Here is a 23,402-nt window from a genome sequence, read left to right as displayed (position 1 = left end):
AAAACTCAAGTAACAACATCACAACCAGGATTTTGACACTGATACAGGCAAGATTCAGTACATTCCCATCACTGTAAAGATCCCTCATGTTACCCGCTTTTCTCCCACAAACTTTCTCCTTAACATCTGGCAACCATTAATCCATTCTCCTTTTCTAGAATTTTGCCATTTCGAGAATTTTATATAAATGGAATTGTAAAGTAGGTAGCCTTTTGGAATTGGCCTTTTTTTTCACCCAGCATAACTCCCTGGATACTCATCCAGGTGGTCAAATGTATCAATAGTTCGTTTCTTTTCACTGTTGAGTGGTAAGTATTTCCATGGTATACATGTTCCACAGTTTGTTTAACTGTTAAAGACCGTCTGGGTAGTTCCTCGTCTTGGCTGTTACAAAAAAGGCTGCTGTGTATGTGAACATAAGTTTTCAACTCTCTGTGATGAATTCCCAGGAACAATCACTGAGTTATATGGTATTTGCATGGTTTTAAAAGAAATTGCCAAACTTTTCCAGAAGGACACTACCATTTTACATTCTCATCAGCAATATATAAGTCATCCAGTTTCTCTGCATCCTCATCAGCCTTTAGTGTTGTCTCTGTTTTAAATTTTAGTCATTCTGATAGCTTATAGGGATTGTAATTTCCATTTGCCTAATGGAATTTAATATTTTATTCTTGTTTTTAATTTATTTTTAATTGGAGGATGATTGCTTTACATCATTGAGTTGGTTTCTGCCATACATCAACATGAATCAGCTGTAGGTATATACATGTTCCCCACCCCATCTTGGGTATTGAATATTTTTTAATGTGCTCATTTGTTATCTGTATACCTGCTCAGGTGAAATGGCTCTTTGTGTCTTTATCTCATTTTCTCATTGAATTGTTGGATTTTTCGATTGTGAAATTTTGAGAGTTCTTTATATATTCTAGATAATAGTCTTCTGTTGGCTATATAGTTTGCAAATATTTCCTCCCACTTTGTAGCTTTCTATTGATGACCTTTAATCTGTTGATGTTTCTTTTTATGAATCATCTATCTGCAGTCAAGTCTATGAACTACTAGCTCAGCAGGTAAAGAATCCGTCTGCAATGCAGGAGCCCCCGGTTTGATTCCTGGGTTGGGGAAGAGCCCTGGAGAAGGGATAGGCTATTAAAAGATGTTTACTCCTTGGAAGGAAAGTTATGACCAGCCTAGACAATAGATTAAAAAGCAGAGACATTACTCGGCCAACAAAGGTCCGTCTAGTCAAGGCTATGGTTTTTCCAGTGGTCATGCATGGATGTGAGAGTTGGACTATAAAGAAAGCTGAGCACTGACAAATTAATGCTTTTGAACTGTTGGTGTTGGAGAAGACTCTTGAGAGTCCCTTGGACTGCAAGGACATCCAACCAGTCCTAAAGGAGATCAGTCCTGAGTGTTCATTGGAAGGACTGATGTTAAAGCTGAACTCCAATACTTTGGCCATGTGATGCAAAGAGCTGACTCATTTGAAAAGACCCTGATGCTGGGAAAGATTGCGGGCAGGAGGAGAAGGGGATGACAGAGGATGAGACGGTTGGCTGGCATCACTGATTCAATGGACATGAGTTTGGGTAAACTCCAGGAGTTGGTGATGGACAGGCAGGCCTGGCGTGCTGCAGTCCATGGGGTTGCAAAGAATCGGACATGACTGAGCGACTGAACTGAACTGAACCCACTCTAGTATTCTTGGTCTTCCCTAGTGGCTTAGACAGTAAAGAATCCGCCTGTAATGCAGGAGACCTGGGTTCAATCCCTGGGCTGGGAAGATCTCCTGGAGGAGGGCATGGCAATCCACTCCAGTATTCTTGGCTGGAGAATCCCATGGACAGAGGAGCCTGGTAGGCTACAGTCCCTGGAGTCGCAAAGACTCAGACATGACTAAGCACAGCACTGAAAACTCTATATCAGCTCTAGGTCTCAAAGATTTTTCCTTATGTTTTAAATTTTTTTCTAAAGTTACATAGCTTTATATTTTACATTTAAGTCTATGCTCATTTTAAGTTAATTTTGGCATAAGTGGTGAGTTTTAGGTTGAGAGTCTTTTTTTTCTTTTCTTTTCTTGTCCATGGATATTTAATTGCTCTATTGAATTGCTTTTGTACCCTTTTCAAAAATCAGTTCTGCGGATTTGTTGGCTTGATTCCTAGGTTCTCTATTTTGTTCCATTGATCTGTGTGTCTATTCCTATTCTGATGGTATACTGTCATGATTATTGTAGGTATATGGTAGGACTTGATATCAGGTAGAGTGATTCTTATTTTTCATTTTCAAAATTATTTTAAATACTCTACCATGCAATTAAAAAAATATTGTCTGTATTTACCAAAAAAAGTCTTTCTGGGCACACATAATTTTTGGAAAAATCAAATGTGTTAGACAACAAGGAAAACCAAGCTTATGGATCATTGAAAATGAGTAAATAATTAAATCACATTTAAGAATTCTTCTAGCCTGAGAATGTACTTTTACAAAGTCTGTAATCTGAACTGACATATTAAAATTTGATTTTTTGCCTCATCTTTCCTCTTTAATAATAATATGCTAATTGAATTTTTATGAATCCACATTAAATATACTTGCGAGAGGTTACAGAAGATTAAATGTGAAAATTTCAAATCAAAATGGGATGGTATTATAAAAACAGATGTAGACTTTGAAGAGTAAATAAAAGTACAAGTAGTAAAATAAAAAATGTTAAAATGGAAAATCTGTCTTGGGTAACACAAGACTTATAAGAGATTTACAGGCTCTGTAATACCATGTAATAGGGCAAATAAACATTTATAATGACAGCAAGTCAAATGTAGTGATTTTGTTACTTTTAAAGGAAGGTTAAGTTACATACATAAAATTTTAATGGTCTATTTTTTAAAAGTATTTATTGTATCATCTAGATTTCTAAATTTCTAAATCTGTATTCATACATTAAAAGACTTTTAGAAATTGGATACAGGATAGGATGAAGAAAACTGTAACTATCTTGGTTTTTATCCTTGGGTTCCCAACTTAACATAGTACTCCTTTCTTATCTCCATGCTGAGTATATACAAGACACAAGTGGCATAACACAAGATTCAGAGAATTAGACTAGAGAGACTTAATATATTTTTGCCTGAAACAAGGAAGCCTCAAAAAGAGAGAGGAACATGCACTCTGATTATAAAATTACCTTCAAGGAACAAAATGTAATGGAAGAAGAAAATTATTCTAAATCTCCATGTAGACAAGGAAATGGCCTGAAGATAAGGAAGATAACATTTGAAGTAGGTATTAATAAAAAAAAGTTCTTATACATCAGAAATTCTGAACACTTATATGGCTATAGTCAAGAAGAAAGGTTCCCCACCAGAGATGTTCATTCATTGAGACCCAGCTGGGAAGAAGAGAGTGAAGATATTAATAACCCTTCTTACTGGAGAATATTTCAATAATGTTCTCTCCAGGAAATACGAATGGTGTCATTAGGGAATGGGAACAGAAGCAAACAGTTTTGCAACAGCCTTCTATATCTGAGGAGAAAATTTATAGGTTAAGGTAAAGCTCCTAACAGTGTTTAATTAGGACAAGATTGGAGATGAAAGGTGGTATTTTCGTTTTCTTTCTCTCAAGCTCCTATTGCCAGAAATGTCCACAAAAAGGCATTACCCTAAATGAAGTGGTGTGTTAGAAATATTGAAGTGATGAGAATCTAAGTATTTGTTTTCATTTTATTGAATATTTGTGTATATGTGTATTTGTTTGGGTTTTGTTCTATTTTGTTTTGGTTTTACTTTGAATTTTGTGATAAAGAAATGAATAGAGACTGGAATAAAAGTTAAAACTTGCTATATCACACTTATTATAAATGTTTCATGTTAGTTATCAAGGACAAGGAAGAATGTTATCATTTATCTTCCTAAAATTGCTATTATGTTAAACTAGCACAACTAGGCTCTTAAATCTAAATTATCTATACCTGAGCAGTTCTTGATCTAAAGATATACTCAAAAATATATGTTATTCTGACTAAAATATCTGTACTCTATACATAAAACTATATTTCCAGGGGATGCAATGTAGAGATCTCATAAAGTAAAAAAAATAAATTCAGCCACTGTCTTGTATTTATATTTGTGACATACTAAGAAGAGTTGGTGATGGACAGGGAGGCCTGGCGTGCTGCGGTTCATGGGGTCGCAAAGAGTCGGACACGGCTGAGCGACTGAACTGAACTGAACTGAAGAAACAACTCCAAGATGGCTCTATAAGAGAAGGTCTTTTCCATATAATGACCACCTAAAAGGTGTGTCACGTTTTGCTGTGCATGTTGCAAATATGGCCCATACCACATATGAGATGGGGGATTTTGCAGTGGCTCAGTGGTAAAGAACCCACCTCCAATGTAGGAGATGCCGGTTGGATCTCTGGTTTGGGAAGATGCCCTGGAGAAGGAAATGGCAACCCACTCCAGTATTCTTGCCTGGGAAATCCCATAAACAGAGGAACCTGGGGGCCTACAATCCATGGGGTCACAAAAGAGTCAGACACAACTGAGTGACTAAACAACAACAACACGTGAGATGACTTGGTGGCAGGGGAAGCACGGAACTGAGAAAGGTGAGGTCACTAAGTGGACAAAGTGAAGCTCATTTAGAACATTAGATGGGAACGGCTATCTATATCTCACTCATCCTTTGTGATTGCCAAAGTTACTGATCACACATTTAGAGCCTAGACAATATCAAATCAATGGTCACTCATTGCTTCATTCAATACATACATGTCTTAGTGTCTTAGTCTGACATAATAAAATATAATGGTTTGGGTACCTTCAACAATAGAAAATATTTGTCACAGTTGTACAAACCAGAATGTCTACAATCAGGGTGCCAGCATGGCCAGGTTCTAGTGAGAGTTTTCTCTTTGGCTTGCAGAAGGCCACCTGTGTGCCATGCAAGAGCAAGCTCAGTGGTTGTGGTGTCTTTTCCTAGAAGGGTCTTACTTCCGTCATAGGGGCTCTGCTGCTGCTTAGTCGCTTCAGTCGTGTCCGACTCTGTGTGACGCCATAGACGGTAGCCCACCAGGCTCCCCTGTCCCTGGGATTCTCCAGGCAAGAACACTGGAGTGGGTTGCCATTTCCTTCTCCAATGCATGAAAGTGAAAAGTGAAAGTGAAGTCGCTCAGTCGTGTCTGACTCTTAGCGACCCCACGGACTGCAGCCCATCAGGCTCCTTCATCCATGGGATTTTCCAGGCAAGAGAACTGGAGTGGGGTGCCATTGCCTTCTCCGGCATAGGGTCTCTGTCTACCCTCATAACCTCATCTAATTGTCTCCCAAAGCCTCTGTCTCCAATTAAATAATATTGGAAGTTAGGGCTTCAATTTCTGAATTTGTATGTGTGTGTGCTCAATTGCTTCAGTTGTGTCCAACTCTTTGCAACCCTATGGACTGTAGCCCACCAGGCTCCTCTGTTCGTGGGATTCTCCAGGCAAGAATACTGGAGTGGATTGCCATGCCGTCCTCCAAGGGATCTTCTGGACCCAGGGATGAACCTGCATCTCCTGCATTGGGCAGGCAGGTTCTTTACCACTAGCACCACCTGGGAAGGAAACACATTTCAGTCCATAGCAGTATGTGCTGATTATCTGCTATTTGGAGGTTCTGGGCACACTTAACTTCTTCACACCATGGATTTGGGAAACAGAGGACTTTAGGATTGAAATAAATTACTTAGGCTACTAGCAAAATACTAGAAATTGAAGATTAGTATTCACTTGGGTGTTTCTTTTAGCAAAAGACTCTTTGCAAAGAACACATGTCATTTTGCTTAGAAACCAGGAAATTCTGAACTCATTGTCAGAACCTGTTTTGTTTTGTTTTATGGGTACTTTGACTCTTTGGATTTACTTTTCTTTTTCTCTTTGTTTTGGCCAACTAATTAACATAATTCTATACTTTTGGGGATTGACAGACTCTATCATTTTGTTTTAGATGGGTTTACTGTTCAGAGACTTGACATATTTCACATACTCAGTTGGAAAGTTAGCATCATCTTGGGAAATAAAAGAATTACCTGCAATTAAATGTGGTTTCATTTAAAATTGGCCTCTAAGGGATTCTTATGTTAATTATATTGATGTTCTATTCATAACAATAGAAGACTATTGAACCAAGAAATGCTTTTGGGCAAGGACCCCTACTGCAGAAAATGTGCAGCTTCCTGTTTATTTTCAAACAGCAAAAGTGAAACTTAATCTATTATAAATTTGCAGATGTGTTCTGAACAGGGTGAAGGTCATATACAGCAACATTTAAGTCACAGGAATACAAGTACCCCCGAAGGAGTACTGAAAGTGCAAAGCAACAGTCTAAACCTAAATGTTTATTAAGGACTCACTCTGTGCTACATGTTACCCAAGATAGAGTGGGGGGATGCAATGATGAGGAAGCCTGGGTTCCTGTATTCCAGGGCTCGTGGTCCTACAAAAATGACTCTCTTTCAACAGGTTAACTATGACAAAGTGTATCAGATGTATGCGTGTGTGCTCAGTCTTGTCCGACTTTTTGTGACCCCATGGACTGTAGCCCACCAGGCTCTTCTATCCATGGAATTTTCCAGGCAAGAATACTGCAGTAGGTTGCCATGCCCTTCTCCAGGGGATCTCCCTGACCCAGGGATTGAACACCTCATTTCTTGCATCTCCTGCATTGGCAGGCAGATACTTTACCAACAGCACTACCTGGAAAGCCCATCAGATGTATGAAAAGTATGCTTTGCATGTATACCCTGATGAAGAAAAAGATAAGACTGCTAAACTGCATGAGGGCCCAAATACATCATTGTCAACAAATGTGCAATGTTTAAGACACTGAATTCAATGGTGGGGTAAAAGAGATCTTTGCATACCTGATTTTCTGTACTTGAATCATTTTTCTCCCATTCAAATATTCTCTAGTTCTTTCTTCTATAACTCACCCAAATTTTCACCCAATTCTCACTCATCTTCAGAGCTCAGCTGAGCCTCTGATTTCTGCATGAAGCCTCCTCTGAGATCTGGGCCTGGATTAGGCTAACTGACATTCCTAGTACCAGCTGAGATTGGTCTAGGGGATTTAGGACATTACACTGTAACTGGCTGACTTTGTGTTTATGCAGACACATCAATGCCAAGCACATAAAAGATCAGTGAATGGATGAATGTTCTGATTCTTCATGGTTTCAGATTACATGGAAAAATGGAAAAGTGATCGATACCTCTTAGTTTAGTGGAGTGGTCGAGTTTCTGCAAGTTTGGCTTTTGCTATTCTACTATTTATTGGCTCATACTGAGAGTCAAGAGACCTGGAATTTGTTCCGACTTGTCCTGACAGGTTGCATGATCATAAGCAGATTGCCTTATCTGAATCTGTGTTGTTTCATCACTAAATGGAGGTTTTAAGACTAGCTTACGGTCTTGAGTCAGGAGCACACATCACAATCAGCTGTGAAACTTAAACATGTATGAGTCACTCATGCTACTGCCCTAACTCTAGAGATCTGTATCCAGCAGAGAATGAGTCAGCTGACATCAAAGACTCCTCTTCCTTCCCTCTGTATCACCTTGGTCCAAGGCCCATCGCCTCACATTCTGACTGTGCCGCTGACTGACTCTCTGGTCTCTTAGCCTCACAGCTTTCACCCTTCCCTCCTTCTAAACTATCAATGTCCCTCTAAACAATTTCCTCAAAATCTAACTTTATGAGGTGGTAATTGTAAGGTATAGTTCGGGCCGAGGCCGAAAAGGAAAGACGACCTCAACAGAAGTAGGCTACCTTTATTCAGGCAAGGAGGGGCAACAGTCGGCCTAATGACCAGGCTGAGTGGCAAGAGGGATTAGGGAGGCTCCATATTTATAGGGAGGTTTGTGGAAGCAATAAGGGAAATGTTAATCAGGCTGGATGTTTTGCGTATTCTTTAGTTGAGATGACATTTGTAGTTGGGCGGGGGGTGATAAGTCTTCTGGGCAGGTGTAGGGGGTGGAAGGTTTCCGGACAGGGGGTGATGAGTCTTCTGGGCAGGTGTAAGGGGTGGAAGGTTTCTGGACAGGGGGTGACAAGTCCCAGATAGATGCAACTGGCCTGGAGCATCAGGGTGGGACCTAAAGTCCTGTTTTGTTTTCTTCCAAGTTAGATGACTCAGCAAGGGCCTTTGAGATTGTTGTATTCTTTACTAGGCCCAAAGACTCCTTCAGTAATCTGATCCAGCAACCATAAGTGGTTTCCTACAGCCCATAGAAACCCCTCAATCAGAATTTCAACCCCCTCTTTCCTTGTTTCCCTTCTCTCATTCACTGAGAGCTTTGCATACCAACAAGGTGGTCTTCTTTCCTTCTCCCCAGAAATAATTGTTATTCTTGCCTCTATGCCATGGGGCTTTCCAGGTGGCTTTGTGATAAAGAACCCCCTGCCAGTGCAAGAGATGCAGGGGATGCAGATTCATCCCTGGAGTGGATGCAGGAAGATCCCCTGGAGAAGGAAATGACAACCCACTCCAGTATTCTTGTCCGGGAAATCCCATGGTCAGAGGAGCCTGGCGGGTTACAGTCCATGGGACCTCAAAGAGTTGAGCTTGACAGGGCAACTGAGTATGCACTTTGCAATGATCCTACTGTTAAGCCCATAACTAACTTCTTTCTGCTTCTATACCAACACCATGATGTTTTTCTGGAATACTCCAGGCCATATTGCTCTTTCTTAGAAATCCTATAAAACATGTTGTTCATGCCACTCATATTCTTAAATGATAGTCTGAGATGAATCAGTAGTTTAATGTGATCTATTCTTTATTCTCAATTATTAATCTTTTAAAAGGTTGGGATTACAACTTCTTTACGCAGCTTTATATCTCTCATAGTATTCAAAACATGAAACTCAGTGAATGCTTTTGAATTGAATGTTTGCAGTGGCTTTAAACCCTGGAGGTATGAGGTGCTGACATTCTTGTGTGTTTGCATTCATTTGGGCTCCAGCGGGTAGCAGAAAGCAAGAGATAGTTTCTGCCTTAAAGGGGCTTCCAGATTAGTTTTAAAAAGAGGCAAAAAGTAACGTGAAGAAAACAAAAGTAGGGTAAGAAGACAGAAGATGTATTTATGTGAAGTATGGGAGTTTTCAAGGTGATTAGGAGAGCCACTTGGTTAGGTGACATTTGAGCATAGACCCTAATGAGGGAGAGGTCATGTGTGCATCTGGAAGAAAACACTTCAGGCTCCTGGAACAGTAGGTGCAAAGGCCCTGAGGCAAGGATGTGCCTGATACATTCACATAGCAACATTCACATAGCAACAAAGGGGCTGGTGTGGCTGGAGCAAGATGAATAGGGGGCAAGTTTTGGGGGAGAGTGGAAGAAGATAACATCAAAGAGGTAACTGAGCCAGATCATGTTTGGCTCTTGAACAGCATGACTTTTTAATTTTATTTTGAGATGGAGAACTTCAGGAAGGTTTTCGGCAGGGTCATGATATGACCTATTCTATGCTCAAAATGATCCATCTGGCTCTGAAAAACAGATCTTCAGACTGGAGGCAGAAGGTCAGTGAGAAGGCTGCTGCATAATCCATATGAGAAGTAAAAGTGGATCAGAACAGACTGGTAGTGTTAGGGGAAGGAAGCACACTGATTGAAACCCCCCACCCTGGCCAGGCACCATAGTAACCATTTGCGTAAGTTGTTTTATGACAGGAGATCCTGATGAGGAATACAGAACTAATAAGCCACCACCAACCGGAAGAGTTCGGAAAAGGTCAAAAGGAGACACCACGTGTCCGTCCATTTCTCAGAATCTGAGTGATGCGTGCACCACCAGGAGAGTCTTTGAATTAGAATGATTGGCCAAAGACCACCCAGAAACTAATCCCATCACCATAAAACCTGATACTGCGAGCCATGCGGCAGAGCAGTTCTCCTGGGTTCCCTTACCCTACTGCTCTCCACCCGGGTGCCCTTTCCCAATAAAATCTCTTGTTTTGTCAGTACATGTGTCTTCTCAGACAATTCATTTCTGAGTGTTAGACAAGAGCCCAGTTTCAGGCCCTGGAAGGGGTCCACCTTCCTGCAACAGTAGCATCATAAGTGCTGGAATAATGTCAAAGGCTGATGATATTTGCTGATGAGTTGGACAAGGAGTATGAGAAGATGAGAGAACTCCAAGAACTTATGGCCTGAGCAATGGGAAGAATTGAGGAAAATTCTGTGAGAAGAGCAGATTTGGGTGTCTAGGGGAGATCCAGGGATATATTCCAGCCTGGCAAAATCCAAGATGCCTAGTAGTCATGTAAGTGCAGAGGTTGAGCTGGTGGTTGGATCTAAGAGTCTGGAGTTCAGGGGAAAGGTCTTTTTACTGGAGAGAGTAAGAAGACAGGAGGAAAGTTTGGAGTTCAAAAAATGTGGGAAGATAAAGTTTATTTTAAGCCATATTTTATATTGTTTCAAGGCCTCTGTGCTGCTCCTCCAACCTTGAGGGGTGCTCCTAGGCTTTCCTCATTTCTCCTTCCTACCTTCCCCTCAGTTTCCCCTATGACCTGGCTGCTCATCATCTCAGGCGTCAGAAAGGCTGTCATGATCCTGCCATCTAATTGCCCTCCACTTTAATCCAGGTCTTTTTTTTTTTTTTTTGCTTGTCATTTATTACAATTACACCATCTGAATTTTTATGTCCATTCCAGTATTCTAATCTGGAGCATTCCATGGACAGAGGATCTTGGCAGGCTACAGTCCATAGGGCCACAAAGAGTCAGATTTGAGTGAAGTGACTTATCACGCAAGCAAGCATTGGATAAATGCATGAGAGAATGGACGAGGGAAAGGTCATACTTTGCATATGAAGCACAAGTGGAACCCAAAGGAAAATGAGTAGTTGGGCAGAGATGCAGAAATGTCCCTGAGAAACTGACCCGTTCTTCAATACAAATATCCCTGAAATGAGTTATTTTGCTGCATTTCTTTCCATTTTGGAAATTCTTTGCCATCTCTTTTTCCCCTTCACTTCAAGTACTGTGAAGGGATTGATTTCAAAGATTTAACACATTCTTATCATTAATCTGATAAATCAAACCATAGTTTGGATCTAAAATTGAATTATGCATTGCTTTTTACCGTTGCTGAAGTCCCATGACCTTGCAAAGGGTAACTACTTTCAGCAAAAATGTCAGTCTGGTTTCAAAATACATTTTTCCAAGATAGTACCACCTTGTTACACAGTCCCATTTTCAGTTCAACATCGTTTTATCACATGGAAGTGAAACCAACAGATTGTTTCAGTGAAAAAGCCTTCTGCATTCAAAAATAAATTGAGTTTTTCTGGAAACTAAGCCTGTGTCAGACAAGCAGAACCTTCTTTCCTTCATCTCTCTTCCTGAACTTGAAGCATTTAAACCTAAGGCCACTGAGGAATGCGCTGTAACTTTAGTATATTTTTGCATAAAATGAAGTTTGTTTTTGGACACCTTAGGCAGCCAGGAAGGGTAATTGTCAGAAGGATTAGCTCTGTCACAGCTCTGAGTCTACATGCATAGATGCCTCTGGCTTTGGAAGCTTATTTTTATGTAAGAAAGGTGGATGTAGGAAACTGTGGAATAATCCTTGCCACTAGCTGAAAACTTTAATGGAGGGTTTCAGAAAGGCTGACAGAGATCAGAAGAAAGTCCACACTCTGTGAGCAGTAACCCCCAACTTATGGCCAGGTTGTGTTCCAAGGATCAACTCATAAGTTTTCTGTTTGACCAGTGGTTCTCATCTTGGGGATTTTGTCCCTCAGAGAATATTTGGCAATATCTAGGGACATTTATCAGAGAAGGCAATGGCACCAAGTACTCCAGTACTCTTGCCTGGAAAATTCCATGGACGGAGGAGCCTGGTAGGCTGCAGTCCATGGGGTCGCGAAGAGTAGGACACGACTGAGTGACTTCACTTTCACTTTCACGCATTAGAGGAGGAAATGGCAACCCACTCCAGTGTTCTTGCCTGGTGAATCCCAGGGATGGGGGAGCCTGATGGGCTGCCGTCTATGGGGTCGCACAGAGTTGGACACGACTGAAGCGACTTAGCAGTAGCATCAGGGACATTTATGGTTTGTCCACAACTGGAAGGTGGGAGGCACTACTGTTAATTTAGTGGGTAGAGCCCAGGTGAAAAGTGAAAGTGTTAGCTAGTAGTCATGTCTGACTCTTTGTGACCCCATGGACTTGCCAGGCTCCTCTGTCCAAGGGATTTCCCAGGCAAGAATACTGGAGTGTGTTGTCATTTCTTTTTCCAGGGGATCTACTTGACCCAGGGATTGAACCTGTGTCTCCTGCATTGCAGCTGGATTCTTTACCATCTGAGCCATCATGGAATCCCTGGGCAGAGCCCAAGGGTGCTGCTAAATCTCCTACCATGTACAAGACAGACCCCAGAAAAAGAAATAATCTGTCCCCAAACTCAACATACAAAAAACAAAGATCATGTCAGCCAGTCCCATCACTTCATGGTAAATAGATGGGGAAGCAATGGAAACAGTGACAGATTTTATTTTCTTGGGCTCGGAAATCATTGCAGATGGTGATTGCAGCCACGAAATTAAAAGATGCTTGCTCCTTGGAAGATAAGCTATGACCAACCTAGACAGCATATTAAAAAGCAGAAACAGGGGGAGGAGCTAAGATGGCAGAGGAGTAGGATGGGGAGAACACTTTCTTCCCCACAAATTCATCAAAAGAACATTTAAACACCGAGTAAATTCCACAAAACAACTTCTGAATGCCGGCAGAGGACATCAGGCACTGAGAAAAGCAACCCAAGTCTTCGAAAGGAGGTAGGAAAAAGTATAAAAGACAAAAAAAGAGACAAAAGAGGGAGGGATGGAGTTCCATCCTGGGAAGGGAGTCTTAAAAAGAGAGAAGTTTCCAAACACCAGGAAACCTTCTCACTGCTGAATCTGTGCCGAGCCTTGGAAGTACAGAGGGCAACATAACAGGGAGGAAAAATAAACAAACAATTAAAACCCGCACATTGCGAGCCCTACGGTAACTCCCCCAGCGGAGAAGCAGCGCAGACGCCTGCATCGGCCATTAGCAAGCGGGGGCTGGGCAGGGAGGCGCGGCGCGGGCTGCATGGCAAGGAACTGGCCTGAATACCCTGAGCGCTATCTGAGCGAAATAATTTGGGCTAGCAAACCAGACTGTGGGATATCTACCACGCGAAAAGCCAGCCCTAACCTAAGACACTGCCAGGCCTGCGCACGGAACAAAGGACTGAACAGAGATAGCCGGCGGCAGACCATCCCCCTCCGGTGATAGGCAGCCAGAGCTGGAAGGGGACAATCACAGCCCCAGAGAGACATTATCTATAAAACTGTAAGCAGGCTTCTTTGCTAACTAAAACTTCTTGGGGGTCTGGACGGTCAACATCTGCCTGAGAAGGTGTGCTGGTGCACACCTAGATAACCGAGCGGCAGGGAGGCGATAAGTCGCAGCAATCGCTTGCGCCAAACACCTCATCACCTGAGCTGCTCAGATCTGGGAAGGGCACAAAACACAGGCCCAACTGAGAGTCTGCGCCTCTGAGGACTACCCGAGTGCCTGAACCTGAGCGGCTTGGACCTGGAAGTGCAGGCAGCCCAAGGCCGGCCACAGATGGTTCCCGGCAGAGCAACCTAGAGCCTGAGCAGCGTGGGCAGGGAGGCTGCACACCGTGAATGGGGGGCAGACCCAGTGTGGCTGAGGCACTGCGAGCACACGCCAGTGTTATTTGCTTGCAGCATCCCTCCCTACCTCCCCTCAGCGCAACTGAACAAGTGAGCCTAAAAAAAAAAAAAAAAGTGTCCTCCACCATCCCCTTTGTGTCAGGGCGGAAACCAGACACTGAAGAGACCAGCAAACAGAAGAAGCTATAACAGAGAGAAGCTATAACAGCCTTGGAAGCTACAGGCAATAGATTAAAACCCTGTGGTTAGTACCAACTACATAAGAAGGGGCCTATAGATCTTGGGAAATATAAGTCGGACCAAGGAACTAGCCAAAAATGAACTGAACCCGTAATACTCACAACAAAACCAGAGAAAGTCCTAGATATATTTTTACTATTTTTACGATCATTCTTTCTTTCTATTTTTTTTAATTAAAAAAATTTTTTTAAGTCCTCTATTATTCCTTTAATTTTCACTTTTATAACTGATTACTTTGCAAAAAAAAAAAAAAAAAGAAGACCCCATTTTTTTTAAAAGCAAACTTCATATATACATTTTTTATATTTTTTTTGACCTTGTTTGTTTTTTTTCCTTCTTTTCTTTAACGTTGTGTTTTTGAAATTCCAAACTCTACTCTAGATTTTTAATTTTAGCTTTCTGGTATTTGTTATCAATTTTGTACCTATAGTTTTTTTTTTTTTTTTTAATAATTTCTGTGACCCTTTTTTATTTTCTCTTTTTCTTTTTCTCTGTTTCTTTCTTTTCTTCTTTTAAATAACATTGTATATCTGAAATTCCAAACTCTACTCTAGATTTTTAATTTATGCTTTTTGGTATTTGTTATCAATTTTGTACCTGTATTTTCTTTATAATTTATGTGACTTTGTTTGTTCTTGTTTTTTTTTTTTCTCGCTCTTTCTTTTTCTTCTTTTTTTAACATTGTATTTTTGAAATTTCAAACTCTACTCTAGATTTTTAACTTTTGCTTTTTGGTATTAGTTATCAATTTTGTACCTATATTTTCTTTATAATTTTCACGACCTTGTTTGTTTTTGTTTGTTCATTTTTTCTCTCTTTCTTTTCCTTCTTCTTTTCTTTAACATCGTATTTTTGAAATTCCAAACTCTACTCTAGATTTTTAATCTTTGCTTTTATGTATTTCTTACCAATTTTGTACCTTTAAGAACCCAATCTTCAGTACCCATTTATCACTAGGGAGCGAGATTACTGGCTTAACTGCTGTCTCTCCCTTTGGACTCTCCTTTTTCTCCACCAGGTCGCCTGTGTCTCCTCCCTAAACCCTCTCTACTCTACCCAACTCTGTGAATTTCTGTGTGTTCCAGACGGTAGAGAACACTTAGGGAACTGATTACTGGCTGGATCTGTCTCCCTCCTTTTCATTCCCCACTTTTATCCTCCTGGCCACCTCTGTCACCTTCCTCCTTCTTCTTTTCTCTGTATAACTCCATGAACAACTCTGAGCGGTCCAGTTGTGGAGTGCACATAAGGAAGAGATTACTGGATAGCCCACTCTCTCCTCTATTGATTCCACCTCATCTCATCCGGGTCACCTCTAACTCCCTCCTCCCTCTTCTCTTCTCCATGTAACGCTGTGAACCTCTCTGGGTGACCCTCACGGTAGAAAAACTTTTCATCTTTAACGTAGATGTTTTATCAGTGGTGCTGTATAGAAGGAGAAGCTATGAAACTACTGTAAAAATAAGACCAATAACTGGAAGCAGGAGGCTTAAGTCCAAACCCTGACTCCAGGGAGCTCCTGACTCCAAGGAACATTAATTGACAGGAGCTCATCAAATGCCTCCATACCTGCACTGAAACCAAGCACCACACAAGGGCCAACAAGTTTCAGGGCAAGACATACCAAGCAAATTCTCCAGCAACAAGGAACACAGCCCTGAGCTCCAAGATACAGGCAGCTCAAAGTCACCCCAAAACCATAGACATCCCGTAACTCATTACTGGACATTTCATTGCACTCCAGAGAGAAGAAATACAGCTCCACCCACCAGAACACTGACACAAGCTTCCCTAACCAAGAAACCTTGACAAGCCACCTGTACAAACCCACACAGAGCGAGGAAAGGCCACAATAAAGAGAACTCCACAAACTGCCAGAATACAGAAAGGACACCCCAAACTCAGCAATTTAAACAAGATGAAGAGACAGAGGAATACCCAGCAGATAAAGGAACAGGATAAATGCCCACCAAACCAAACAAAAGAGGAAGAGATCGGGAATCTACCTGATAAAGAATTCCAAATAATGATAGTGAAATTGATCCAAAATCTTGAAATCAAAATGGAATCACAGATAAATAGCCTGGAGACAAAGATTGAGAAGATGCAAGAAAGGTTTAACAAGGACCTAGAAGAAATAAAAGAGAGTCAATATATAAGGAATAATGCAATAAATGAAATTAAAAACACTCTGGAGGCAACAAATAGTAGAATAACAGAGGCAGAAGATAGGATTAGTGAATTAGAAGATAGAATGGTAGAAATAAATGAATCAGAGAGGATAAAAGAAAAACGAATTAAAAGAAATGAGGACAATCTCAGAGACCTCCAGGACACTATTAAATGCTACAACATTCGAATTATAGGGGTCCCAGAAGAAGAAGACAAAAAGAAAGACCACGAGAAAATACTTGAAGAGATAATTGTTGAAAACTTCCCTGAAATGGGGAAGGAAATAATCACTCAAGTCCAAGAAACCCAGAGAGTCCCAAACAGGATAAACCCAAGGAGAAACACCCCAAGACACATATTAATCAAATTAACAAAGATCAAACACAAAGAACAAATATTAAAAGCAGTAAGGGAAAAACAACAAATAACACACAAGGGAATTCCCATAAGGATAACAGCTGATCTTTCAATAGAAACTCTTCAAGCCAGGAGGGAATGGCAAAACATACTTAAAGTGATGAAAGAAAATAACCTACAGCCCAGATTATTGTACCCAGCAAGGATCTCATTCAAATATGAAGGAGAAATCAAAAGCTTTTCAGACAAGCAAAAGCTGAGAGAATTCAGCACCATCAAACCAGCTCTCCAACAAATACTAAAGGATATTCTCTAGACAGGAAACACAAAAGCAGTGTATAAAATCAAACCCAAAACAATAAAGTAAATGGCAACGGGATCATACTTATCAGTAATTACCTTAAACGTAAATGGGTTGAATGCCCCAACCAAAAGACAAAGACTGGCTGAATGGATACAAAAACAAGACCCCTACATATGTTGTCTACAAGAGCCCCACCTCAAAACAGGGGACACATACAGACTGAAAGTGAAGGGCTGGAAAAAGATTTTCCATGCAAATAGGGACCAAAAGAAAGCAGGAGTAGCAATACTCATATCAGATAAAATAGACTTTAAAACAAAGGCTGTGAAAAGAGACAAAGATGGTCACTACATAATGATCAAAGGATCAATCCAAGAAGAAGATATAACAATTATAAATATATATGCACCCAACATGGGAGCGTCGCAATACGTAAGACAAATGCTAACAAGTATGAAAGGAGAAATTAACAATAACACAATAATAGTGGGAGACTTTAATACCCCACTCACACCTATGGATAGATCAACTAAACAGAAAATTAACAAGGAAACACAAACTTTAAATGATACAATAGACCAGTTAGACCTAATTGATATCTATAGCACATTTCATCCCCAAAACAATGAATTTCACCTTTTTCTCAAGCGCACATGGAACCTTCTCCAGGATAGATCACATCCTAGGCCATAAATCTAGCCTTGATAAATTCAAAAAAATAGAAATCATCCCAAGCATCTTTTCTGACCACAATACAGTAAGATTAGATCTCAATTACAGGAGAAAAACTATTAAAAATTCCAACATATGGAGGCTGAACAACACGCTGCTGAATAACCAACAAATCACAGAAGAAATCAAAAAAGAAATCAAAATTTGCATAGAAACTAATGAAAATGAAAACACAGCAACCCAAAACCTACGGGACACTTTAAAAGCAGTCCTAAGGGGAAAATTCATAGCAATACAGGCATACCTCAAGAAACAAGAAAAAAGTCAAATAAATAACCTAACCCTACACCTAAAGCAACTAGAAAAGGAAGAAATGGAGAACCCCAGGGTTAGTAGAAGGAAGGAAATCTTAAAAATTAGGGCAGAAATAAATGCAAAAGAAACAAAAGAGACCATAGCAAAAATCAACAAAGCCAAAAGCTGGTTCTTTGAAAGGATAAATAAAATTGACAAACCATTAGCCAGACTCATCAAGAAACAAAGGGAGAAAAATCAAATCAATAAAATTAGAAATGAAAATGGAGAGATCACGACAACACAGAAATACAAAGGATCATAAGAGATTACTATCAACAATTATATGCCAATAAAATGGACAATGTGGAAGAAATGGACAAATTCTTAGAAAAGTAGAACTTTCCAACACTGGACCAGGAAGAAATAGAAAATCTTAACAGACCCATCACAAGCACGGAAATTGAAAATGTAATCAAAAATCTTCCAGAAAACAAAAGCCCAGGTCCAGACGGCTTCACAGCTGAATTCTACCAAAAATTTAGAGAAGAGCTAACACCTATCCTGCTCAAACTCTTCCAGAAAATTGCAGAGGAAGGTAAACTTCCAAACTCATTCTATGAGGCCACCATCACCCTAATACCAAAACCAGACAAAGATCCCACACAAAAAAGAAAACTACAGGCCAATATCACTGATGAACATAGATGCAAAAATCCTTAACAAAATTCTAGCAATCAGAATCCAACAACACATTAAAAAGATCATACACCGTGACCAAGTGGGCTTTATCCCAGGGATGCAAGGATTCTTCAATATCCGCAAATCAATCAATGTAATACACCACATTAACAAATTGAAAAATAAAAACCATATGATTATCTCAATAGATGCAGAGAAAGCCTTTGACAAAATTCAACATCCATTTATGATAAAAACTCTCCAGAAAGCAGGAATAGAAGGAACATACCTCAACATAATAAAAGCTATATATGACAAACCCACAGCAAACATTATCCTCAATGGTGAAAAATTGAAAGTGTTTCCTCTAAAGTCAGGAACAAGACAAGGGTGCCCACTTTCACCTTTACTATTCAACATAGTTTTGGAAGTTTTGGCCACAGCAATCAGAGCAGAAAAAGAAATAAAAGGAATCCAAATTGGAAAAGAAGAAGTAAAACTCTCACTATTTGCAGATCACATGATCCTCTACATAGAAAACCCTAAAGACTCCACCAGAAAATTACTAGAACTAATCAATGATTATAGTAAAGTTGCAGGATATCCATTCCTATACACTAACAATGAGAAAACAGAAAGAGAAATTAAGCAAACAATTCCATTCACCATTGCAACGGAAAGAATAAAATACTTAGGAATATATCTACCTAAAGAAACTAAAGACATATATATAGAAAACTATAAAACACTGGTGAAAGAAATCAAAGAGGACACTAATAGATGGAGAAATATACCATGTTCATGGATTGGAAGAATCAATATAGTGAAAATGAGTATACTACCCAAAGCAATTTATAGATTCAATGCAATCCCCATCAAGCTACCAATGGTATTCTTCACAGAGCTAGAACAAATAATTTCACAATTTGTATGGAAATACAAAAAACCTCGAATAGCCAAAGCTATCTTGAGAAAGAAGAAGGGAACTGGAGGAATCAACCTACCTGACTTCAGGCTCTATTACAGAGCCACAGTTATCAAGACAGCATGGTACTGGCACAAAGACAGAAATATTGATCAATGGAACAAAATAGAAAGCCCAGAGATAAATCCACGCACATATGGACACCTTATCTTTGACAAAGGAGGCAAGAGTATACAATGGATTAAAGACAATCTCTTTAACAAGTGGTGCTGGGAAAACTGGTCAACCACTTGCAAAACAATGAAACTAGAACATTTTCTAACACCATACACAAAAATAAACTCAAAATGGATTAAAGATCTCAACGTAAGACCAGAAACTATAAAACTCCTAGAGGAAAACATAGGCAAAACACTCTCCGACATACATCACAGCAGGATCCTCTATGACCCACCTCCCAGAATATTGGAAATAAAAGCAAAAATAAACAAATGGGACCTAATTAAACTTAAAAGCTTCTGCACATCAAAGGAAACTATTAGCAAGGTGAAAAGGCAGCCTTCAGAATGGGAGAAGATAATAGCAAATGAAGCAACTGACAAACAACTAATCTCAAAAATATACAAGCAACTCCTACAGCTCAACTCCAGAAAAATAAATGACCCAATCAAAAAGTGGGCCAAAGAACTAAATAGACATTTCTCCAAAGAAGACATATAGATGGCTAACAAACACATGAAAAGATGCTCAACATCACTCATTATCAGAGAAATGCAAATCAAAACCACTATGAGGTACCATTTCACGCCAGTCAGAATGGCTGCGATCCAAAAGTCTACAAGCAATAAATGCTGGAGAGGGTGTGGAGAAAAGGGAACCCTCTTACACTGTTGGTGGGAATGCAAACTAGTACAGCCACTATGGAGAACAGTGTGGAGATTCCTTAAAAAACTGGAAATAGAACTGCCTTATGACCCAGCAATCCCACTGCTGGGCATACACACTGAGGAAACCAGAAGGGAAAGAGACACATGTACCCCAATGTTCATCGCAGCACTGTTTATAATAGCCAGGACATGGAAGCAACCTAGATGCCCATTAGCAGATGAATAGATAAGAAAGCTGTGGTACAAACACAATGGAGTATTACTTGGCCATTAAAAAGAATACATTTGAATCAGTTCTAATGAGGTGGATGAAACTGGAGCCTATTATACAGAATGAAGTAAGCCAGAAAGAAAAACACCAATACAGTATACTAACACATATATATGGAATTTAGAAAGATGGTAACAATAACCCTGTGTACGAGACAGCAAAAGAGACACTGATGTATAGATCAGTCTTATGGACTCTGGGAGAGGGAGAGGGAGAGGGTGGGGAGATTTGGGAGAATGGCGTTGAAACATGTATAATATCATGTATGAAACGAGTCGCCAGTCCAGGTTCGATGCACGATACTGGATGCTTGGGGCTGGTGCACTGGGACGACCCAGAGGGAGGGTATGGGGAGGGAGGAGGGAGGAGGGTTCAGGATGGGGAGGATGGGTATACCTGTGGCGGATTCATTTTGATGTTTGGCAAAACTAATACAATATTGTAAAGTTTAAAAATAAAATAAAATTAAAAAAAGAAAAAGAAAAAAAAAAAAAGCAGAAACATTATTTTGCTAACAAAGAGCCATCTACTCAAAGCTATGATTTTTCTAATAGTCATGTATGGACATGAGAGTTGGACCATAAAGAAGGATGAGTGCTGAAGAATTGATGGTTTTGAACTGTGGTATTGGAGAAGATTCTTGAGAGTCTCTTGGATTGCAAGGAGGTCAAACCAGTCAATCCTAAAGGAAGTCAACTCTGAATATTCATTAGAAGGACTGATGCTGAAGCTGAATCTCCAGTACTTTGGCTATCTGATGCAAAGAGCTGACTCATTGGAAAAGACCTGGGAAAGATTGAAGGCAGAGGGAGAAGGGGATGACAGAAGATGAGATGGTTAGATGGCATCATTGACTCAATGGACATGAGTTTGAGCAAGGTCTGGGAGATGGTGATGGACAGGGAAGCCTGGTGTGTTGCAGTCCATGGGGTTGCAAAGAGTCAGACATGACTGAGCAACTGAACAACAAAATATCAATAGTTGCTTGGTTTAAGAAGCCCTAGTTTAGACACTGGATTTTTTTCTCATAGGACCAAAGCTAAAAATCTTGATCTTATTGCTACTACAAAGAGCTATTTTGGCAAAGATAGCTATGTGTCCACTGGTATCCACAGTATCCAGGTAAGTATGTATGTATCCATGTATGTCCACTGGTATCCATTGTATGATGCTCTAACTGCATAAAGTACATTTGCTAGCATCTCTTGCAGCTAGGAATAGCTATAAAACTGGATCTCAACAGGGAAATGAGACCAGAGATGAGGCATGTCATTTCTGGGCCAAGGCTTTTAAGAAACAGCTGTTCCTACCCTGGTCTCTCTTTCCCTTTCCACCAGCTAGTTATAAGTTATGATAAGTTCCTATAGCAGTGGTTCCCAAACTTTAAGTACATCAGAACTACCTAGAGGACCTGTTCAATCTGAGATTGCTGGGCTCAACACCTGGATTGTTTTATTCAGGGGGTTTGTGGTAGGGCCTGAGGATCTGCATCTATAACAAGTTTCTGGGTGTTGCTGATATTGCTGGCCCAGGTACTACATTTTTAGAACCCTTGTCTTAGGGGATTATGATGCCACAAGATGGAAGGAGCTTGGTAACATCTGAATCACCATCTGAAGGAGAGGTATCCATCCTCCACCCCTATGTTAATATTGTGGGGAACTTCTCAAAAGAAGGAAGAGGCTACACTAAAACAAGCCTTAACTCAAGCACCTGCCTTGAGGTTGCCATACACAGAAAAAGCATTCCAACTTTATGTCCACAAAAAAGAAAGAATAGCCTTAGGAATGCTAACTCAAATGTTGGGACCTGAGCCTATAGCTTACTTATCCAACAGGCTTGACCCAACCGCCTGAGGCTGGCCTCTCTGCCTTTGAAATCTTGCAGCTATTGCAATCCTGGTAGAAGATGCTTTAAAACTCTCATTTGGGGGCAAACTAATTATTTTTACCAGCCACCAAGTGAAACAACTCCTAAATGGGAGAGGCCATTTATGGATGTCCAATCAAAGAATCCTCAGATATCAAGTAGTGCTGGTGGAAAATCTAGGCCTCACTATATCCCCCTGTGGGTTTCTTAACCCAGCCACCCTCTTGCCTACTCCTGAGGGCTCTCTCCCTTTTCACTCTTGCCTAGAAACCTTGGACCATCAGACAAAACCTCGAGAGGGATTGTCACAAGATCCTCTGACCAATCCTGAGGAAATCTGATACATTGATGGAAGCAGCTTTGTCTTGGATGGAAAAAAAAAAAAAAAGAGCTGGATATGAAGTAGTCTCCAATTTTGAGACCATAGAGGCTAAACCTTTGCCACCAGGTACTTCAGCCCAATTAGCTGAGCTCATAGCCCTGACTTGAGCTTTAGAGCTGGGAAAAGGAAAAAGAGTGGCCATTTACATTGACTCCAAGTATGCCTTTCTGGTGCTACATGCACATGCTGCTATTTGGAAAGAAAGAGGCCACTTGACCACCCGAGTGTCCCCAATCAAATATGGTGATCAAATCCTTAGGCTCTTGGAGGCAGTCCATCTGTCTGCTGAGGTTTCAGTCTCCCATTGCAAAAGACACAAAAAAGGGAGCACAGAAGTGGCATGAGGGAACCAAGCAGCTAATCAGGCAGCTGAGAGAGCAGCATTACAGAACAATGACCTAATAGGAGTTGCCTATTAGGTCATTAGTTCCACAAACTAATTTGCCAGAAACTCCTTCATATACTGAAGGTGAGACTCTTAAAGGCAAGAGTGAGGGTTTTCAAGAAGATCACATGGGGTGGCTCCAAAAGGAGGGACTCCTTTTTCTGCCTGGGAACCTCCAATGAAAGTTAGTTAACTCCTTACATGCCACCACTCATTTAGGGGAGAAGGCCCTCCAAAGGTTA

General features: G+C 40.5%; 1 protein-coding gene across 2 annotated transcripts in view; it reads right to left on the bottom strand.

The window, feature by feature from the left end:
• SLC9A9 (solute carrier family 9 member A9) overlaps positions 1–23,402 on the bottom strand; it is a 663,428-nt gene that overhangs the window by 219,505 nt on the left and 420,521 nt on the right.

The sequence above is a fragment of the Bos taurus genome, chromosome 1 (assembly GCF_002263795.3).
Source record: "Bos taurus isolate L1 Dominette 01449 registration number 42190680 breed Hereford chromosome 1, ARS-UCD2.0, whole genome shotgun sequence".
In the NCBI taxonomy this organism is placed as follows: domain Eukaryota; kingdom Metazoa; phylum Chordata; class Mammalia; order Artiodactyla; family Bovidae; genus Bos; species Bos taurus.
The sequence above is the reverse complement of the archived record's forward strand: the minus strand, read 5'-3'. Positions and strand labels throughout refer to the sequence as shown.